The sequence below is a fragment of the Chrysemys picta genome, chromosome 9, assembly GCF_011386835.1.
Source record: "Chrysemys picta bellii isolate R12L10 chromosome 9, ASM1138683v2, whole genome shotgun sequence".
NCBI lineage: Eukaryota > Metazoa > Chordata > Testudines > Emydidae > Chrysemys > Chrysemys picta.
In genome coordinates, this window is record NC_088799.1 from 87475392 (window position 1) to 87495986 (window position 20595).

At 41.8% G+C, this 20595-nt stretch overlaps 2 protein-coding genes across 8 annotated transcripts in view; one reads left to right on the top strand and one right to left on the bottom strand.

Moving 5' to 3' along the window:
• The window catches only part of LOC135973540 (uncharacterized), a 904472-nt gene that overhangs the window by 342267 nt on the left and 541610 nt on the right, over positions 1-20595 (bottom strand). The window lies entirely within an intron of this gene.
• Positions 1-20595, top strand: part of COL4A6 (collagen type IV alpha 6 chain) — a 192536-nt gene that overhangs the window by 53899 nt on the left and 118042 nt on the right. The gene's annotated exons all lie outside the window — the stretch shown is intronic.

A 20595-nucleotide genomic window follows, 5' to 3' on the forward strand; every position in this document is an offset into this window, starting at 1 on the left:
GAGGCACAGAAAAGCTAAGTAGCTTGCCCAAAGTCAGAATGTGACCTCCTCGTTCACCCCAGCAATCCCCGTTTACACTTGCAGTGGGGATCAAACCGTTTCTCCTATTTTCATTTCACTTTAGTATAAGTCTCACGCCCCACCCTGGCCCCCGCAACCCCATCTTTAGTGCTCCAAATGCACATGGAAGGCACAGGGACTAACCCTTGTACCCGGAAACGGATGGGGATCTAGTAAAGAGGTTTCAGGCAGAGGAGCGGGTGTGGGGGTGCTTGGGGAGGAGGGTGGAGGAGGAGAGGCAGAGAAGCGGGGTGTGATGTACTCACGGAGGAGGGTGGAGGAGGAGAGGGGGTATCAGGAGGGTTGCGGGAGAAGAGGTGCAGGGGAAGGGGGAGGTGCGGGAGGAGAGGTGCGGGTAAAGGGAGAGTACAAGGGGAAGGGGTTCGGCGAAGGAGCAATGCCGGGGAGGTACAAGTGAAGAGTCTGCGAGCGGGATTGGGGGTGCAAGGGCTGAGAGGGGCAGGCGCTGACAGCTGCTTCCCCAGCCCCGTGCAGGCAGAGCCGAGAGGACAGACATTGATCCCCAGGTGTCTGAGCCGTGGGGGTCTTCCAGCGGGGCAGTATCCCCCACTGCCCCGCTCTGAGCCAGGCTCTGCCTCTCCCCGCCCCTGGCGCTGTGGGAGGCCTGGGGCAAGCAACGCGGGGCTGAGGTGGGGGAGGTGTGCAGCAGGCTGGGTCCGGGGGCAGCTCCCTGGCACCTCGGGCTGCCCAGCCACTCACCCCATCAGCGCGCAAGCCGGGATCCGAGCCCCCCTGCACAGCCCGGCAGCGCCCTGCACAGCCCACTCGGGCGGGGAAACGCTGCGCCGCCCTGGGGAGACTCAGAACAGCAGCGATGGCGGCAGCGGTACCAGGACCCCTCCTCCCTCCCTGCATGCCGGGCCCCGCTTCCCTCCCTCCTTTCCTGGCTCCTCACACACTCTGCGATCCCCTCTCGCGCTGCAGCCTGGGCTCGGCTCCAGGGGACGATGCTCTGCCTCTCCAGTGGCAGGGCTCCAGCCAGGGCTGGCTCCTGGCTTTTTGCCGCCCTAAGCAAAACAAAAACAAACAAAAAAAGGGGTCGGAGTGCCGCCCCTTGGAAAGTGCTGCCCCAAGCACATGCTTGGAGCGCTGGTGCCTAGAGCCGGCCCTGCAGGGAATTAAACCCATGTTTTCTAAATCCTGGTCTAGTGGCATAACCACTGGACCATCCTTCCTTTTGCTAATGTATTCTAAATGCTATGTACTGTAATTCTTCCATTAGAGAATGCTATATCTATTGGATTGGGTAGAAGTTGGAGGGTTACGTTTTGTGAGAATTGGCTCACTATTTCAACCAGTTGTTCACAGGCACACACACACCTATTGATAAAGATAGCAAAAAGGATTCTGAAGCTTGCTGGATCTTTTCTGGAGCTTATGTTAAATAACTCTGTTAATGTTCTGAATTGGAGCAGACTCCCAAGTCTCTATTTTTACAGTCAGGTTTTGTCTTTCTGATGACAGATCCCGGATTCCCCCCCCCCGCCCCTTCCATGGCTTGAAAAAGACTAAAACAAAATAAAAACCCCACATGAATTTTGTCAAAAAAACATCTTCCCTTCTGGGATTAGCTTTCTTGGAAAGGTTATGAAATGATTTTAGAATGGTAACAGCAGAAGTTTTTTAATTATACAGAACATTATTGCAACTGAAAACATGTTTGCACAGTATATATTAAAAATATCCATCTGTAAACTGAATTGCATGCCTTGCTTTACATTTTTTTTTTAAGTTTCACAAGATGCAGCATTGAGTCCATTTAACAGAAATTGGGGAAATTAGCCCATTAGGCAATATCTTTTTTTCATTTTTGTTGCTTGTTTTTTCCTACTCTGTAAAATGCTAAGAAGATCCTTGCACACAAGCAATATCACATTGATGGTATTTTGTTTCTGTGGCAAATTATAGATCTTAAAACTAGTGTTTGACAATGCTTAGCAAAGAAAACACATGCACTCAGCTTGATTTTTTACGTAGAGTATATTTTAAAGCACTTGTACGTGCATCAAATTAATGCAGGAAATGGAACCTCTAGGAACATATATATTTTTCCCCAATAGAATTTTTAAGTAGTTTATACTGCCTTCAAATTATGTTCTTTGGAGTATGGGTGGATTACAGCTTTTTGATATTGCTGTCTCAAGGAAGCATCTTTTCCTTATTTATCTCAACTCAGCTATTTCTAAAAATAGTTCCTTTGCCTCATTTTTCTTCCCCAACTCATTGCTAATTAACCATGAAATGTATTTGTGTGTTTGAGTAATGTACTGTTCCAAGCTCCTAATGAAGTGATTTAGTAACCTAGATATCTGTTAAGCATTAAGCTATTTGTAAATAAAAGGAATATGTTTATTCAGCCAACCTCCAGTTTTGTCCTTTTTTGGTTTCTTCAGTAAAAATGAACGAGAGACAAATCACATGAGATTTAATCAGTTATTTCCTTGGCAAAATGCACTCTTATCCCATCTAACACTGTATCAAGCTGCACCTGCTCTGCTCTGTTTAATCTAGATAAATCTTAAGAAGGAATTCCATCCTTTCCCATTCCAGAAAGGTAAGATTATCCTCTGACAGAGTTTGTACATTTTCTCTTGGCAGAAGTTTGCAGCGTCTGCAGAAGATGAAAAGTGATCTGTTCTGTTCTAAACGTGTCACTATAAATTAAATGAGGTACAAACATTCCAGTAAACACTTGGTTATGTAAAGGAATTACTTAAATCTCCTTTGACATTTTGTATTCGATTCCCTGAATCTTGTTTATCTGAGTTTACATCTTCTCTTCTCTTCACCTCTCGTTATTCCTTAACGCTAGGGAAGAGGCTGAGGGGGCATATAACAATGGCAACAGACTTGCCCCGGGTGTGGAATAAATCTTTGTTTGTCTCCTAAATTGCTGTTTAATTTCAATGTGGCTTAAGTACTGTAGCAGTGAACTCACTGTGTGGAATCGACATGATCCTTGAGCAATCCATTTTCATGGCTCTATGGGAGGCACTTGGCAGGCTGGTTCTTTCATGTGGACTGAGGGAAAGGGACCTCACTCTGGCATGAAATGGGAACTGTTCCTGCTTGCACTCTGTGATGAGGCCAGAACCCCAGAGAAGGATGGAAAGAAAGAGCTGCCTAGAAAACTAGAATACTCTGAAAGCTGCCCATATCAAATACCTAGCATGTGTACTGCTCCTGCACCAGTGTGGTGATGGATGGTGGCCTGTTAAAAGTATGATAAAAGAGGAACAATCTCCTGTGATAACTGAGGAAACGGTTGATTCATTTAATGTCTTATATCCAAAATCCTTAGCCCTGGAGTAAAGCTCCTCTCACTGCCATGTACGTCTTCTCCACACATGTCTAGCCAATTGCCAAGAGAGTCCAAAGGCCCAAGGGATACTAAAGTGATGTGGCAATCCCTCCATAGCATCAGGCTGAAGTACTGACTGGCAGCACGCAGATCATGTGCAGATGAACACCCCGTTCCCCAAACAGCCTCCTTCCTAGATCATCGTTACCTGATGGCCTTCATATCACTGGGGTCAGGGGATTATCTCCCCCCTGACAACTGTGTGGAGCCCTAAAGAAAGAGAGAGACCAGGAATGGGTCCCTAAAAGTAAATAAAGAGTATCCTGGTTGAAGGGGAAATTAGGAGTGCAGTGGGTGTTTATGGTGACTTTGTGTCCAGTTTATGTCTATATTAGGAGGAGATTCTATTTAAGTAATATGCCCAAGGACACAGATTGATCCAGGATTAGAATTTGGGAGTTCCAGCCTCCTGATCATACCACTAGACTCCTGTCCATTTGAAAATGGCTGTTTCAAGAGTCAGTCAGTTACTCTCCTGAACTACCAGTTGGATGACTGCAGATTAACACAGGATTATCCTCCTATCCCTGCCAGAGCCTAAAACAGAGAGCGTCTGCTCTCTGGTCTCTAAATGGTAGTGCTTTGCTCTGCTTCTACAGTTATTGTAGAATGGCTTAATGGTAGAGACCAGCATGATACTTGGCTGGGGGGGGAGGGATCACATTGACAATCCACAGCTATTTGCGGTAAGAGTTGAGGTGCTAGGCCTCTGTGTTGTTCTGCCCATCTGCCACCAGCAGATTCAAAATGAAATACTGTATTCTTCTTTGCTACATGTCTTGGAGCTGTTGTGTTTCAGTGCTGTGCCCCACTATAGCTTCCATATTTCACCTCACAGGTATCTGTATGACAGTGGTGGATGAGTGATCCCTTTGTATAGCTTGTGGATCTATTTAAGGTCCAACTCTGGCACGCTCAGTGGGGTGGCTAGCATGAGTAGAGATTATAGCTGGTCAGAAATCTTCCAACAGAATGTTTTTCCGTCAGAAAATGCTAATTTATCTAAACTGAAATGTTCCATGGGAACATGTTGATTTTGAAGGAAACCAGGCAGTTTTCTGACAGAAACATGCCTAGTACCTTGGTAGCCCTTGGGGCTGCCACCAAGCCAGGAAAGTAGGACCAGAATTTTTCAAAATTTCTATTGCACGGGAAATTTCACATTTCTGATTTTTTGTTCCAAATCAGAATGACCTTTTTTTAAATGCAAAATTTCCCATGGAATCGAAATTCCAGCTTCTGCCTGGCTCTAGTAGAGACTACTTGTGTGAGTAACATCTTGCAGGATCACATCTAAATTTGTAGAGCAATGAGAGATTAAATGTGCGTTAAATATAAGATTATCATCATGATGTTGGGCAGGACTTACTTAAATACTGGAATACTGTGTCCAGTTGTAGTGCCTTGTAAACAGGTCCTCCCTTCAGTTCCTGGAAACGCTGGCTGGTAAATCATCTGGGTGTATTAAACAGCATACACAGTTTACCAGGGTACCTTCACAAGTGTCTTTATCCAGTTGATGAGCTAATTACTTTATTAGCTCACCAGGTTCTCTCAGGAGCAAATAATCCCTTCTAACCTTCCAAACCCTCTCCTATTCAAATCATACCCTGTATCCTGGGTGCTCAAAGTGACAAGGATGCTGGCTTCCAAAAGGCTCCATGTATAGCTGCTAACAGAACCCTGTCACATGCCTACAGTTCAAGAAGGATGTTGATAAATTGGAGAGGGTTCAAAGAAGAGCCATGAGAATGGTTAAAGGATTAGAAAACATGCCTGACAGTAATAGACTCAAAGAGCTCAATCTATTTAGCTTAACCAGGAGACAGTTAAGGGGTGACTTGATTACAGTCTATCTGTATCTACATGGGAAACAAATATTTAATAATGAGCTCTTCAGTCAAGCAGCGAAAGGTATAACATGATCCAATAGCTGGAAGCTGAAGCTAGACAAATTCAGACTGGAAATAAGGTGTAATTTTTTAATAGTGGGGATAATTAACCACTGGAACAATTTACCTAGGGTCATGGTGACTTCTCCATCATTGACCATTTTTAAATCAAGATTGAGTGTTTTTCTAAGAGAGATGCTCCAGGGATGCTTTTGAAGAAGTTTTATGGCTTGTGTTATACAGGAGGTCTGACTAGAAGATCACAGTGGTCCTTTCTGGCCTTGGAATCCATGAATCAATGAAATAGCTTTAACTGCCACAGAATGTGGAGTGTTTTTGTTGTTTGTTTTTTGTCCAGGGGAGGGAAAGTGAGAACCTCACTTTAATTAAAGCCCATTTTTTATTTGTCTATCAGGGACGCATGCTTGCATCATTCATCTCAAAAGATACTCTCCACTGTTTCTAAACATAGTTTACTTTTCTTGATTTTCCTCCTTTTGCCTGTACTTTGTATTTATAATTCACTTTTAGTAGCTTAACATTATTGTGTCACCATCAGTTTTATCCTCTGTTTGGGTCCATGGTGGATGCCCTTTCATCTTCATTGGGAGCTTGGACTGAGTAAGGATTGTAGGGCCATGCCCTTTATGAACTTTTTATTTTGCTGGGTTGTAGGGACGCAGAAGACCAACGTGGCTATTTTGTTTGCTTTGTCAGTGATATGCTTGCAACCTTCTCAATAATACCGTTAAGGGTGTGCACAGTTTTAAGATCGTACCCATATTTGCCATTCGTTATTTCTCATTAATATATAGAGCCTGATTCTCCACTGCTCCTTAGCTTGTGTAGTCATGCATGTCAGTAAAGCATGGGTGTAAGATTATACCACTGATTTGGTGGCATCTTACACCCACTTGGCACAAGTGTACAAGACTACACAGGGTGCAAAGCAGGGAAAATCAGGTCCATAATATTAGTTAGACAGTCCTGAGAGAAGTAACTATATATTCTGGCCCGATGGCACCAAAATGAGGTAATTTTTCTGTCTATGATGGTGTAGTAGGCTTTGTAGAGATCTTTTTTAAAAAAAATTAATAAAGTTTGTTTAGAATTAATCATATTTATTCTGGTAGTGCCAAAGGACCAACCAAGCATGGGGTCCCTTTGTACTCAGCACTGTACAAACACAGAGTAGTAGACGGTCTCAGCCCCAAAGATCTTAAGAATTCAGAGGTAATTCCATAATGAACTATACCAGTGGTTCCCAAACTTGTTCTGCCGCTTGTGCAGGGAAAGCCTCTGGCGGGCTGGGCCGGTTTGTGTACCTGCCGCGTCCGCAGGTTCGGCCGATCGCGGCTCCCAGTGACCGCGGTTCGCTGCTCCAGGCCAATGGGAGCTCCCGCGACCACTGGGAGCCATGATAGTCCAAACCTACGGATGCGGCAGGTACACAAACCAGCCCAGCCCACCAGGGGCTTTCCCTGCAAAAGCGGCGGAACAAGTTTGGGAACCACCGAACTATACCATTCTTAAAGTAAATCCAGGTTTGGGCATAAAGTGCTCATCTGGGACTCTCTAATCACATTATTATTTAAGTGGCACTCAAAATATGTTAGGTGCTTCACAGAATAAGTTACTAAAATAGGACAGGTCCCTGCCCTGAAAAATTTACTGTCTATGCTCCATGGGACTGCTCATGGTAGTAATCACTGTGGGCTCAATCCTTTCCCACTGAAATCAGTGGCAAACTTCCACTGATTTCAGTTATGTACAATCATGCCGTATGCCTGGTGTTTCCTGAATCAGACCCTAAAATGGGCAGCATGTAGAAAGAAAAGAAAGACGTGGGGATAGAAAGTAAACAGATAAGGGTATGGAATAGGGGGAGAAAGGAATCCAGCAAATGAGTTCTAGGATAGCTTGGGTTACTATAGTAGATTGAAGATGATGCAGTGGCCACTGATTACTTCTTATTGTGCGGCTTCTATTAACCATGAATCATTTTTTGTTACTTTAGGCTTTGACATGCATCTGCCTAGTCCACAAACTCAAAATGGTGCTTTAACTCATAGCTCTATGACTGTTCCAGGAGATGACTACATATGTTTTTATTTAGATAAGCTATAATTATGTAGACTTTCAGCTGCCTTGGTAATTTTGATCCATTTGTGATTTGTCACATAGAACTCCGGTCTTTAAAAATAAAATGAAAGGCTAATTGGAAAAAAAATGAATTGATTGAGTTTGTTAATCTAGTGTGCCCCAAGGAAAAGAGTGTAGTGACCTTTATTTAGACACTGTATGTGAACTGAAAAAGGTGGGTAGACTTTATTCCTTTGGGGCATATAGTTTGGTAACTAAACCATGCCTTCACGTGGGAGTAGTTCCTAGCCAGTTCCACCCTGTCTGCATCTGATGTGTACTGACCTATTTTAGAAACTTAATCTAGGCTTGAGTATATGAGTAACCTGAACAGACTAATGCTGCAACCATAACCATTTGTTTGGGTGACAGGCAGAGCTTATTATTAATATATAAATGGAAATACATAACTGATCTGCTTATAACCTCCATTATTTATGATTGGACTTCAGAGACATCAGTTTCTCTTGTCGGAAAAAAGTATAAAATAAACTCAGTTATTAATCATTAGTTTTTTGTAAAGCGGTAGTACTCTTACTTTATGGAGTGGACATCCGAGTCACCGAACTGAGGTTACCAATAAATCTGGCAATGTGGAATTGGGAGACTTAAATGTATTGCATGAAACCATTCAGTACAGATTTCAGAACAATAAATTGATCCCTCTTATAGCTGGTTGTAAAGGATTGCTTGTATTCCAAACAAACCCCACCCCCGTAGTGCAAGTTTTCATACATTCTTAGCCAAATCACCCAAACTGAAAGCTTTCCTTCCAAGAACAGTAAACTAAGTTTTTTGCCATTTTAATGCTAAAAATGATCCTTAGTGTGAAACCAGGACTTAGCGTGTCCTTCATTTGACACTCAAACCTTTTAAATTCCAAGATTTCTCTCTGATAATTATTCTGAGACAAAACAGTGTGACTTCTCGAAGTGATACAAGTTATTTTTATTACTGTTCCATGTTATGCTGGGCTTAGGGGAAGTTTGTTGTCCCCCCACCCGTTTCCCCCACCAAGTATATTTAGTGTGCGGTATCAGTGGCTACCTTGGGAATCCTTTTTTCTACTTAATCATGGAGGAAAGCTATATTCAGGATATTTTCAGTACTGTAGTCATACATCTTCCACGTTTATTTGGGTTTGCCATACTCTCAGCAACGCGTTTTAAATCCTGCAAAAGGAAGGGACCTTGAATATTTCAAATACAGATTGATCTCATTCTTTGGACAAGATTTGCACAAAATGTAAATCCAGTAGAAAACCACTTGGAATAACACAGCTTTCCTTAGTGCAAAATAGTCAGTGTATTTCAGAAAGAGGCAGGAAGTTATGCCTCACTAAGTTGTTGGAATTCCTTTAATGATATTGCTGCCGTGGTAGATTCAGGCAGTGCAGTGGGTTTACAAGAGTTAAAACATGAAAGAAAACACCTGGCAGTTTTCCTCAGAACAGGTTAGTATCGAAGACATGGAGGCTTGGAGTAGCTGGAAGATTTGACTAGACATGATTTGAGCAGAAAAGAAAGGGAGGTGGAGGCAGAACTGACTTGATCGGGTGTAAGCAGTTACTATTCAGGTGCCTTAATGATTAAGGTGACCAGGTATTCCCAAGAACAGGGAGCATCCATGTTGTCAGTTTTACAAAAACCCGTGCTTTGTCCTGGTTTTCATAACCTATGCATACTGGCTGGACATTTGAGCCGGTGAAATTGACACTAGACTAGCTGAACACATTAATGGTTTAAGGACCACTTTTCCCTCTAGGCCTGCCACATTGTCACACCATCCATCACAAGTTCTCAAACCAGCTGTTCCACACACAGAAGGCCAAATTCATCCCTAGTGTAACTCCACTGTAGTGAATGGAATTACATCAGAGATGGTTTGGCTCAGAGTCAAATCCACAGGGTGGCAGGGAAGGACTGGAAGCTTGGCTCTGGAGACGACAAGGAAGGACATGCACAATTTCCTCTCCACTTCGAAGCTGGCCATATCTTGCTATGAGCACCACCGTCACCTCTCCAAGGCTGTCTCCTATGGGCCATCTCACAACTGATGTCCTGGTTTTTCACTTTGAAAATGGTCACTATTGCCTCTTTTCTCTATAACATAAGTCTTTGTAGTCCACAGGTATTGAGAAACAGTGCATTTGGATATGAAACACAGATAACAATTGATATCATCTTTTCAAACTTGCTGACACATGTTGATTATAGTATTTGAATATCCACCATAATTGAATTATTCCAACTGTAACTCAAGTAAATGAGTGGAGTTATCCCATGCTGCAAGCCAAGCACACAAGGCCTCGATAAGTCCGACTAGCCACACTTACATTTTCTGTTCCGCAATGGTGAATTTTTCAATTGTCCATTTCATTAGCTAGAACTCTAACCTGAATACAACTTAGAGACATACGTGGTTCAAAGACCCAGGAACCATCTAGGATAAAAGGTTTTTAGAGGGTGGGTAAAACCTGACTCACCACTTGACTACTGAATTGCAGATTTGTTCTAGAAGAGTTTGGGTTCCAATTTGGAAAACTTTGTTTGGTTCAAATGTGGACTTCATGGTTGTAATTTAAGATGGACCAATGTTTTATGCTTATTAAGCCTTAGTAGCCTTGAAAATCATGGTATCTTGCAACATAAAGTCTGACAGATCGTGATCCAGTTATGCTCCTACAAAGCTTATTACAGTGAAAGATTTCTCCCTCCTCCCCAAAAAAGAAAACACAACCATTCTCTCATCAAGAAACCCTTAGCTTCATATTGAGTAGCAAAGAAACCCAGTGTTCTGCTTGGATACGATGCACTGGCAGTCTGGGAATTTTATGACTGTGAAATATAATGCTACTTGCAAATGCTTAACAGTTATTGAAGTTTGTGCTTCCATCTTGGCAGCTGATAAGAAGAAGTGAGACAGGTTTTAAGATGGCTTAAGAAGAGAGATGATAACGTAGGAGAGCGATATCTGCATTGGGACTTGAAAGCCGTGTTCAGCTGTGGCACTGGAACCTGGGGCCATTTGGAAATGAGAAGAGTAATGACGGGCTTTTTGCAAAAATAATTCCCGTGTTTCTAATTCCCTTTCTGAGCATGAGCCCAGCAAATCAGGACATGGTCTACAAGTTGAGAACCGACCGCTACGTGCTTGCTATCTCAAATCAGCGTAGTTTGTTTCAGCTACTAAACTGCATGTTGAGTGGTGAAAACACAGCTAGTACATTGCCGTTATTGAGTGGTACTTCTCTTAAGAACACATCTTCAGCCTGTATGGATATAGTATCAAACAGCCTTCTAAGAAGACATGACATACTGTCTATAGAACTTAAATATTAATACAGAACTGAAAGGGAGTCTAATAGCAATTCTTTTGATGGGAGAGTGCACATCCTAAATTAGGGATTTTTTTTTCTCTTTTCTTAGAAGAACTGCCATTGGTTTAATCCAGAGCTCTCCTTATAATTATTTGGATTGGCTAGGCATGGTAGGGGCCCGCCTATATAAGGTGGTGCTGGGCAGAAGCAGGCGTTTCCCTGCTCCATCATAAATACTTCTGCAAAGTCCTACTTTCCTTCTCTTTTTTTCCCATTGGGGCTGTCTGTTATATGTGTTATCAGTATCTTTTAATTCTTTCTGGATGGGGTTGGTTACTATATATCTGGTTTGGTCAGGTTGTTTGTGTCACAGCCATTAGGCAAGTATAACATATCTGGACTTTGAGGCAGTTGTGCAGAAAAAAATCTACTGGTGAACTGGCACGGTATGAATGATTTATTTAACTTTGATTCCCAGGATCATATCTTGAGATCCTGGGGCATCGTTTCTGGCCCTGCAGACTTGTGGAACTGGGGCAACGCCTTGTCCCTGCACACTGGGCATCCAACCCATCTTCAGTGGAGAGTGAAGAGAGGACAGGCAGAGGGCAAGCCAGATCATAATGGAGAATCAGTCTTGTTCTGGCCGAACGTTATGTGTTTTTTAGCTTTACATGCTATGGTGACACATGAATGTGTCCCTGAAATCTGTCTTTAGGTAAATTTTACATTGTCTTTTTCTGCTACTAATAGAGAACCTATTTCATTATAAAAGCCCCTCATTAGTGGAGCAGTTTCTTAACCAAGGGTTAAAGCAAATCCTCTGTATATTTCTTCCGCCCACAACCTGGAGTCAAGGTGTATGGCTCCAGCACTCCATCCCCACGGCAATCCCTTCTGCACACTATGGGTTGCAGTAATTCTGCAGCTCCTTGTTTTGGGGGTAATGCATTTGCATAATCATTGTTCCCAGGACATGCCCCAGCATATTACCCCCATGCTTCCATATGCACTGGCCTGCATGAGGCCTGTATGGAGAATTCCCTCCCACATCCCCTAGTGTGCAGGGAATCAAAGGCTCCCCTCATTGCCCATGTGTGGACTCCCTCTAACGCATGCATACGTACCTGCCAAAAGTATTTAAATAGTTCAGAGGACCAGCGCAATATTCTGCGTGAATTTCACCCCTAAGAAAGAAGGTGTAAACTCTAAGGTATAGAAGAAACAACAACAGCAGCAGCAACAACAAAACCAACTATTTCTTGGCTAGCTTGTGTCCTTGCTGGACTGTGAAGGTTCTAAATGATCTAATATAACTCATAGAGTCTGGTTCATAGGATCTGGTTCTGGACGCAGTAAGGCATGCTAATATTCAAGGCTTAAAAGTCAGGAAATGCTTCAGGCATGGATGTTGTCTGTATAGAAATTATGATAGCTCATGGTGCAGTGTGTTTCTTGCCATAACACTGACTATATAAGTGGTAATTCTGTATTGTATAAGGCTGCTTATTTTCTGACATGTAGTAATTATGCAACAGTTGGCCCAGTTAACTATGTCAGGAAGATTTTTCTTAGAATGACTTCAACATTCCTAAAACCAAGCAAAGAGGGTGAACTCTGATGAAGAGACCAGTTTTCACTGTGGCAGATGAACAAGGGCTATGTTAGCAACTTTGCAGCCAATAATAGAGACCTTGGTGGAATGAATGAAGAAGCATTCCGAGTGTTTAACCACTAGGATAAAGCTTTTGAGACTCTAAGCCATGTGATACTATTTGAGATGCTGTTATTAATAGGTTTTTGTAAACATTTTATTACTCTTCTTCCAGTGATGTGCCTAGACCAGTGTCCAATGGTTAAAAGATATATTTTTCATTGCACTGTGATTTGAGGAGGAGAAGGATGCTGATACTATGGGAATAAAATACTTGTATTGGTACTGGCAGTAGAAAACGCTTATCACCTGATAGGCAGCACTAAATCTGAATCCCAGCAGTTACTGTATTTCTGAAAACTGCTTTACCCTAGCATGTGGATATTGGATAATTTAAACCTATGATGATCACATCCATCTAATTCAGTGATGCAAAAGAGCTGCCTGTTCTAAAGCAGCAAGTCTCTGAGAAGAGAGGAGTCTGATCATTTGGATATAATTGCTGCAATTCGCCAGAGATGTTCTAAATGAGATATGGGGTAGGTTGCTGGCATGAAAATCAAACCAACAGAACTAAGAGGCTGAACTTTGACAGATGTGTCAAGGGCACAGTCCTAGAACTCTTAATCAGGTGAATGGTCCCATTGGCCATTGAAGCCAGTGAGACTGTGTATGTAAAAATTACTGTGATGAGTATGGCATGCAGGATCTGTCCCAAAGCCTTAGTAAATGAACGGGAAATTTTGTCTCCTCAGAAAACACAATGTATTGTATTACTGAACTCATCAGCAATTGATCTTTTTATAGGGGTCAGCTATATTTTTGGCCTTTTTAAAAAACACATGAATTTGTATAATTATAATAAATGCATACATAAAGTGAAATTCCAGTACAGTACAATAGCACATTTAAAAAAAAAAAAAAAGGTGGAGGGGACTCTGGTCAATGAGAGTTTTGTCATTAACTTCAACAGGACCAGTATTTGCCCTTTGTGTCCTTTGAGTCTGACTAAGGGTTAGTTTCTTTTAATATCTTTCATTTAACCTGAGCTGCCAGTTAAAATATTTGCCATTCTATGAAAGGAATGAAAATGTGTGAGGCAATTGGTTTGTCTAACAAGGTGGTGAACCCTAACATTAATTAGTAAGTTAGTTACAAATTCACATTTAATAGGCCCCATATAAAAAGCTACACTGGTGGCTTTGTATGAAAAAAAAGAAAAAAATTAATGGAGATATCTCATCTCCTAGAACTGGAAGGGACCTTGAAAGGTCATTGAGTCCAGCCCCCTGCCTTCACTAGCAGGACCAACTACTGATTTTGCCCCAGATCTCTAAGTGGCCCTATTAAGGATTGAGCTCACAACCCTGGGTTTAGCAGGCCAATGCTCAAACCACTGAGCTATTCCTCCCCCCTGTATTTTGGCCCTGCTGATGTAGGCCACAAATAAACCATTTGGTTTTAGCCACACATGTATTGACTGATCAACTGTTCAGAATAAAAGATGTATAGTAACCTACCAACAAAACTGGAAAATATCAGCAGAGTTGAGCAGCCTGCTTGCTCAGAGCCAGATTCTGATCTTCTTACTGGCATCAAATAACCATTGTTATTATTGAATATTTTGGTTGCGGCAGTGCCTGGAGGCAAATAGCCCATTTGCTTCAGTTGGACTATGTGAGAAATAAGGTGCTACTCAGGGTGAAGGGCTAATAATCCATTTTACAGTTTTCTGCTGCCACAGTTTCTCTGCTGTTGGTACCTGAGCTAGCTAAATTGCATCTCTGATTGCAGTGCAGATGTACCCTCAGTCTATACCATATATGAGAGCTGGTGTGTAGGTAGGAATCTACTGTGATATAGATCCGTAATTTGGAATAGGGCTCTATACACTCCATTAGATCCAGTGGGAAAAAATTGTCATGCTCAACACAATTTGACACCGGCTTATAGTTTACAAATATTCAGCAACTTGTAGGAGAAACGTATTGATTTTGAAAACAGAGGCCTCAAAGAGATTTCCCCCTCCCCTCTCTTCCACGTGAAATCCTGGTGCCATTGAATTCAATGTGAGTTTTGCTGTTGACTTCAGTGGAGCCAGGATGTCTCCCCTGTGTGTTTTCCTGTAAAATTGGTTGGATTTTGTTTCAGGTCTTGGCTGGAGCCCAGCAGATGGGCAGGCACTTGCCTCAAAAGGTGGAGTTGGCGTCCTTTAAAAAGAACTGAGCAGTCAGGACAAGCTGGGGCTCCCCTCTTGACTCTCCCAGGAGGAAAGTTGAAATGAGTTCAGGCACCGTGGAGTCCTTCACAGAATTAATTTCTGTTTGCACTGTAATTTAATTGATATTTTTGCTCACAGACGTAATTTTATTCCCACTTGTTTGGCTATTTTGATGCCAGCAAATCCTGGCAACTGTTTTTACACAAAGCTGGATTGGCAAGACTATCAATTTACTTCTGACTTCTGACAAACATACGAATCTGCTTGGCATATGACATAGCAATATTTTAACTGGATCACTTATGGCCTTTCTGAGCAATGTGAATAGCTTGCCACATCTCTTGTCCGAGACTAGATTGTAAACGATTTGTGGCAGAGACTGTGTTTTTATTCTGTGTTTGTACTGCAGTTAGCACAGCCGGGTCCTGGTCGAGATCTGGGGCCCCTAGGTGTTACTGCAACACAGATAATAAATAATAACAGTCATCCACAGTTTTATGGATTTTATCCTGAAGATCTGCATTCATGTCAGTGTACTTATTCTGGATTTACATCAGTTTAACAGAGTAGAATCCGGCCCATTGACTTCAGTAAGACTAGTTACATGAAGAATGGCATGTATCATATGGGCAAGAGTTCTTAGGATCAGGGTCAAACACATATATATAAATGTAATACTTAAAACTGTGTTAATACAACAATGGAAGAAATGAACTATTTATATTTTTATAAATATAAAATTTAAATATTAAATACTTAAAAGTTAGGAAATGAGAAAAACTAAGGTTTTCAGAGTAGCCTTAAGTTGCTCACATGGCAAATAGTTAAAACATTTAGGTATACAGTATATCTATCTAATCTAGTTAGGTTTTTCTACTGAGAAATATCAGGCTAATGGAATGTCTTGTACTGTATATTTAACATTCTAATTACTAATCAGCAATAAATAGAAAGACCCCCAAGCTATTTGGAAAATATGGTGCCTTGCAGGTTCCAGAAGTTTTTATTGCGATCCATTTCCTGCAAACTCAGGAATATAATTACTAGGTTGTAGAGTTGCAGTGTGGGAAATAAGTCGGGGAGGAGAGGGAGGGAGAGAGTTCATGCTCACTACTTCTCTTCAGGTGAATCCTGCCAGACTTAATATTGGTTCTCTCCATCCTCTGGGTTTCCCCCCCCCCCCCCATCAGAGATTCATGTCCTGTTATGAACAGAGGTGTTCTAGTCTTGTAGCACCTCACACCTCCCATTTTGCTTCCCCACATTTCCAATTTGGTAGAAGGCTACCAATTTACAGTCCATTACCACCACTGATTCTCTAATAGACTGGTGTTTATAGTAGGTTTTGAACTGGTTTAGCCTCTTCTGCTGCTGGTTCCTCATCTGTATTCTCTGCAGCCATTTGGCCTCCATTGAGATGTAGTTTTCTTTTTCCTGGTTGATAGAAGTCTTCATCCTTTGTCAGTGGTTCTCATCCTTTCCCATACCATGATGCTATGTTACAACAGAAAAAACTTGGGACACCCCTCCCATAAAGAAAAGGAAGGTGGTTGTAACTCCCTGAAACCTGTCTGTGACACAGAAACCAAGCTGAGAACCAATGCTCTATGAGGAAATGACTTCTTGAATTTGCTGGGTTTTTCCCTCCACGTTGTAGCTATAATTTTTTTTGGTTTTGAAGGTGATGTAATAATTGTGTATATTTTTTTTACAATCCCTTGGTGAGGCTGCACAAGAACGGTGTCTATGGCATGCTTTGTGGCATCCCAGCTGTTATATTCCTTTAATTTCTTTGGACCTGTTCCAGAGCATATTGAAGTCAATGGAAAGATTTCCATTTGGATCAGATTCTTTATAACTAAATCAATTATACATACACGCTTGATGGATATATACCAAAAACAGGAGGAATGTTATGTTTTTACAGTAGTATTTGTTTTTTGAATGGCTTTTAAAATAATTATTCACTTTCATAGACATATCCTAAATAAACGACATGTTCTTTCTACATTATGGGCCAGATTGTGATTGTGATCTCAGCTACACTGTTGCAAATCTGGAGTAACTCAGCTGGAATCAGTAAAAGAGTTACTGCAGATTTAAATGGGTATAGTATAAATGAAGTCTGAATCTGGCCCATTTTTAATTTTTATGTTTTATTCTTTATGGAAAAATAAACATTTACACTATTTTTAAAAAAACTAACTGCTTCTGGTCATTGATATTCAAAGAGCTTAACTCAATATTATTATAATCTTCAGTACTTCCCACTATGTTCAGGACCCTTCTTTCTTTAGCCCTTGCATTGTTTCCCTCATAGAAGTCCTTGTTAGTTTCAGACTTGAAATTTAATATTGCAGAACAGTTGGAAAGATCTTCTCCCTGAATATAAACACACACAGACACACACACATGGAGCCTGGAGTGCCCATACTTACATATTCAAACTGCCATCTATAAATATTTAAATGAGCCTTATATTTGTACATTAGGGTTTTTTTTCACTTTTAGTGAAAAATGTATGAAAGATTTGTTTCAGAAGCGATGGATTCATTCTAAAACGTTAAATACAGACCTTTAACGTTATGCACATAAATATTATGTGCATGGCCATTTGCTATTTAAGCAGCCTGGGAGTGTCTGATGTCAGCTACTTCTCCTAAATAAAATACTTGTGACATGTAACACCTGGTCCATAGCCAACTAGTTTTAGTTTGCTTTCTTCCCTTCTTAAATTCTTTCATTCACAAGTGAGTAGAATGACCCCTCCTGCCAGGATAGGAAACTTAGAAATACAGTGCAAACATGCCATTTTACATGAAACACAGACCAATTTTTCAGGTTAATATTTGTATGCAATAAACCTCAATTACAGCTTGATCCAGCTCCCACTGAAGAAAGTGGAAAGATTTCTGTTGACTTCATTGGGAGTTGGATTAGGGCCTTACACAGGTTCATATGCTAAATAAAGTTACTTGGAAAAACACAAAATTAGGAAAGAATAATTGGCCTGCCTAGTCCAGTCGCCTGCAGTTGGGACTAGATAAGAGTCCATGCCTATGATAAAAAAAGATTTCTCTTGCATAACTTACACCTGGGAGAAAAACTAAAACATTAAGTAGATGGGACCTCAGGAAGTGCACGCTTGCTCAAAGGGCTATTGGGGCAAAGACTAGACATGCAGAGGGTGGAACAGAAACTAAACAATCACAAAAACTAAGGCTGAAATAGATGAAAACCTGGATATGTCTGGTTCCTCCATGTCTTTGCACATTATGCAGCTGGATACACAAGGCTGTTGCTGCCTAATTGGAGTGCATCCCATTGACTTGCAAAGAGATTCTCTCTTTTTCTGCCTTTTCCTGGTTGTTGTAAACTGACCTTTGTTTCCTGACCCCGGTCTCCTGACTGGATCAGGATTCCTCCTGTACTGGCTCTTGTGGCTTGTCAATTTGTCTGATTTGCTTTACCTTTCTTTTTGCTGCTGGGATCCTATAGGCCTTATGTCCTACTACATTTAGGACATCAGTGGGAAGTGCAAGAACTTTGCAGGAACTGGCCCTAGAACGGAACAGCCCCTTAGAATTGGTGCCACCTACAATTGCATGGACTCAGTAATAACTGATTTGCAGTACAAGGCAACATACCTCCAGGGCAAGAAAACGTGTAGCTGGCTATTACATCTCTTTGGTAATATAGGCTCACTCCACCCTGTGTAAGAAGTAGTTTGCTAAAGTAACTATGCGATCATCAACATTTTAACAATTGAATACAGTTTTATTATTTAAAAATAGTCTTCAGTGAAAAATGCATTACATCACCCTCGTATTGGACTTGATACTGTTGCCCTCTCTGGCAACATTTTGTTTAGAGAAATCCTAATGAGGATTCTCGAAGATGCAGTGAGAAGCTTACTTGTGTAACCTTTTCTCTTCTCCTTCCTTATGCTCCAGGTGTTAGGAAAGTTTGAAGGCTTCAGAAATATTTTCCAAGAATGCATTTAGTAGGGAAATGTTTGACTCTAGCCTGGGCTTGTCTTGATACATATCTTGGTCATCTGGGGATGAAGCTGTTATTTCATTCAGCACTTCAAAACCTGGAGACTGCCCTTTGCATCATTCACTTGAGCACATCCATCAGAGAAAGGAAGTTTTTTTTTAAACAGGGGGAAAAAAACCCCTTTTCTTTGTGAATGGAATGAATATACTGCTCCTGAAAGTGCTAGATTGAGACCCATGAAGTGCTCATTTTCTTCCTAGTACTGGGACATCATTGTCAGTGGCATTGCAAACCTCTCCTGCAACGATGCAGCAATGTGCCTCAATCCTGAGCTGGAGGGAGAACCTTCAGGGCAAAAGGGTTGTTGAGTCCCACTAAACTTATTTAGTTAATTCCCAGACAGTGCACCCCCCCCAAAAACACAAACAAAACACTACATTAAACTAGGTAAGTTGGAAAGTTCACATCAAGAGCCTGGGATAAAAAAAATTATAAGAATATTGTAGTTATCCCCAAAATAAACAATCCAAACGCATTATGGTTTGGAAATGCACAGTTAGGGCATCCATATAACCTTAACTCTGCCCTACATTGACCCGAGTCACCCAGTTGTCCTTTCTTTGTTCTTAGGGACACGTTCTGCAAATCTTTACTTATACGATTAATGGTTTACAGAATCTACACTTGAGATTGTGATGTGTGTGTTGTAGGATTAGGAATTCTAAGAAGGGTTTAAGAATGGACCTCTATCACTCCAGCTATCAGTAGCAGGAATCTATAGCAGGCTTTTTATCCTCTAGATATCCTCTGGACTAGTCACTAGAGGGGCAAATGGCATGTTTAACTGTTGTATAACTTATTCTTTGAAAAGTGCATTTCTCCATTGCAGCAAACATAATAGATGAAATTTTAGTGATATATAGTTATTTGGAAATGTAACAAGAAAATTCCAAGTCACCTAATCGGAGGAAGATCTGCTCTTTGGTTGGAGCTGGTATTTAGTCAGCTCTGTCTCTCAATCCAGGACATGTAGTATGCCATTTGATGACCCAGGTTTCAAGTACATTCAAGCTGTTACATTTCTTACTCTCCTCCTTACACTATTATGTCTGTTGTGTACTAAAGGTTTTTTTCCCTTTCTATTAAAAATGTAAGTTTCTCTTGTGCTTAGCTCATAGACTGAGACTAGTTACAACTAGAGATGGGCATGAGCCACAAAGGTCAGATCTGGGTCTAAACCAGTGGTCCCCAAACTGTGGGGTGTGCCTCCCTAAGGGGGTGCAAAGGAATATCTGGGGGGCATGGCAGAGCCCCCCAGCCCTGCTCTGTCCCCAATCCCGTTCTGCCGCCAGCTGCAACTGCGGCCTTGCCCCAAGCCCCTGCTTTCGGCTTCTGGCCCCCACTCTTGGCTGCTGGCTCCGGTCCTCAGCCCAGCCGCAACTCCACTCCCAGCCCAGGGGGCGCGGCCACATTCTGCTACTGGCAAGGGGGTGTGCAAAAGGAAAAATTGGGGGATGGCTGGTCTAAACTGTCTCAAGGTCTGTGGGATTTGGATGCGGGAGGTTGGTTCAGCTACAGCTCTAGTTCCAAAGAATGATCCTAAACTAGTAGGGTGTTTATTATCCCAAGCCACTCAACTCCAGTGAAACTTGGTAGGTCTAGAGAGCTCTCAGCACCTTGCATGATCATGCCCAGCTTATAAATCTGTCTTTCCTCTAGCAGTTTTAAAGACATTGTCTCATGTTGAGATGATCAGTGATTCTGAAAATGAGCCAGTTGCTTAAAAGGTACAAGTTAGTTAGCCCGTCTAGTTAATGTCAAACAAATCCGCATGACTAATGTAGATCATCGAAATGAAATGAACCAGCTCTTAATTACAGCATTTTGACTGAGAAGGATCTCAGATGCCTAGAAGGGTCTGGTTAC